Below are 2,159 nucleotides of genomic sequence, written 5' to 3'. Positions count from 1 at the left end.
AAATCTCTCATGATTTGTAGATTTATTTGAATCCAATGCCAACTTGACTTTCCTTTTTGGGTAGCTGACTGGGTCCTTTTGTCTAAGGCATTGAGTATTTTCATTTTTATTAACATCATTACTTTATCAGAATATGTCTTAATTTTGAAAACTCCAGGTTAATTTTTCATGGCATACGATGTTCACTTTAAAAATAAAGTCTTCTTTTATTTTCAGAAATAATTTTGGATTATAATATTATGCATTATGGGTTTCCCCAGTGGTTCAGTCGTAAATAATTCACCTGTGATGCAGGAGACACAAGTTCAGTCCCTGGGTTGGGAAGATCCCCTGGGGGAGGGCACAGCAACCCAATACCAGTATTCTTGCATGGACAATCCCATGGACAGAGGAGCCAGGCAGGCTAGAGTCCATGAAGATGCAAAGAGTTGGGCATGACTGAGGTGACTAAGCATGCATGCATGTGTTATATATTTTATGTAGTATTATTTTTCTTCTTCACAATTACATTAAAAATATAATGGATTTTTTTCCTATCTTCTAAATAGGTAATTTCTTTTGTGATCCATTTTAAATTACTTTCAAAAACTTACTTTATTCATTTTTTTCAATGTCTTTATTATACTTTTAGTCAAATCTGATTTCCCTCTGGCCATTTAGTACTTCAGTTCAAAATAATATTTTTTAAATTTTTCTTTAAATTTCTCTTCAGTTATTAAAAGCTTTTCTTCAATTATTTTCTTTGTTTAATGCTTAACTAATGTCTTTCAAACTTTAGTTTGATTTTGTTCTTTTGTTCTCTGAGTTTTTTTTTTTAATTTTAAACATTTCTCAATAAGAAATTTATCACATCTGTAGTTTCATTTAATTGTGATTCAAAGAGTATCTTAAAGTATTTTCTTCTTTGTGATTGGTATTGATGGAGAACTTTTATGATCTGTTTTAATTGTCATATTCTATTGTCTTCTTGTCATAGATGTCATCTGCCATTTTCTATTTGATTTGTAATATCTTATTTTTCTAGACCAGATACAATGATTGATACAATGACTATGTGTACACAAGGTGAAGGCTACAGTGGAGTGTGACTTGCAAGGTACATGACCACTGACAGTATCTATTGGCCCTTGGTTGGAAATTATTGAAAAGGTTTATGTGATACAATATGTTCCAGACATAATTTTGTTTAACTACTGAAAAAGAAACAAAGCATGCAAAAAAGCACACATTCCAATAGCAGTTTTATCCAAAGCTTATGAAAAATACCAGGCCCAAGTTCTAGACTGTACCTGTACCCTCCTCCCCAACCACCAGAGGGAGGGTGCATAGTGATTTAGCATCATAATACAGCAACCTGCCTATCCCTTAAGTCTCATAGTTAGCAGTTCTTATATCTAGATACAATTCTCTTGATACCACATGGACTAGTTTACAAAACTCAGCTAACATTAGTAAATAAATTCAGCAAGCAGTTCTGCAAAAACTTATAATTGTATACATGCTCTGCCACAAATTTGATACAGGATTTAGATAGCACTTTCCTAGAACAACTCACAATTCTGCAATCTAATAATCATGATGAGGCTTTGTGGGCTAAAATTAATTACTGAGAATGCAAAAACTATTGATTATCATTTCAAAATATAATTGTGCAACCCCCACTCCTCTATTTTATTAAAACTTTGGAAAATGGTTATGCATCCCATCTAAAATTTAAATTAATTTTTTAACAAAAAACAAACATTCTAAAATATGAATGGTCATAAATCTGTCATATTTTGATAATCCTACATAAGAAATGGGCTTCCCTGGTGGCTCAGATGGTAAAGCGCCTGCCTATAGTGCAGGAGACCCAGGTTTGATCCCTGGGCTGGGAAGATCCCTGGAGAAGGAAATGACAACCCACTCCAGTACTCTTGCCTGGAGAATTCCATGGACTGAGGAGCCTGGTAGTCTACAGTCCATGGGGTCCCAAAGAGTCAGACACAACTGAGCAACTTCACTTTCACTTTACATAAGTAATGCCATTCCTTGATAGGTTCTATAATCATCAAGAATTTGCTTTGATTATTTTATAAGCTTCCCTTCAGAATTTTAATTACATTACTGTTCAATATTTACCTATGGTCAGAAAGACAGTTACAAACATTTAACACAGT

General features: G+C 33.5%; 1 non-coding gene across 1 annotated transcript; it reads left to right on the top strand.

Annotated features, from left to right (window-relative positions):
- The first annotated feature begins 1,805 nt into the window (after window positions 1-1,805).
- TRNAY-AUA (transfer RNA tyrosine (anticodon AUA)) lies at window positions 1,806-1,877 on the top strand. Its single transcript has one exon. It is a non-coding gene; the product is annotated as a tRNA-Tyr (tRNA).
- The last annotated feature ends 282 nt before the right edge of the window (window positions 1,878-2,159 follow it).

Source organism: Muntiacus reevesi, chromosome 14 (assembly GCF_963930625.1).
Source record: "Muntiacus reevesi chromosome 14, mMunRee1.1, whole genome shotgun sequence".
In the NCBI taxonomy this organism is placed as follows: Eukaryota; Metazoa; Chordata; class Mammalia; order Artiodactyla; family Cervidae; genus Muntiacus; species Muntiacus reevesi.
The sequence above is the reverse complement of the archived record's forward strand: the minus strand, read 5'-3'. Positions and strand labels throughout refer to the sequence as shown.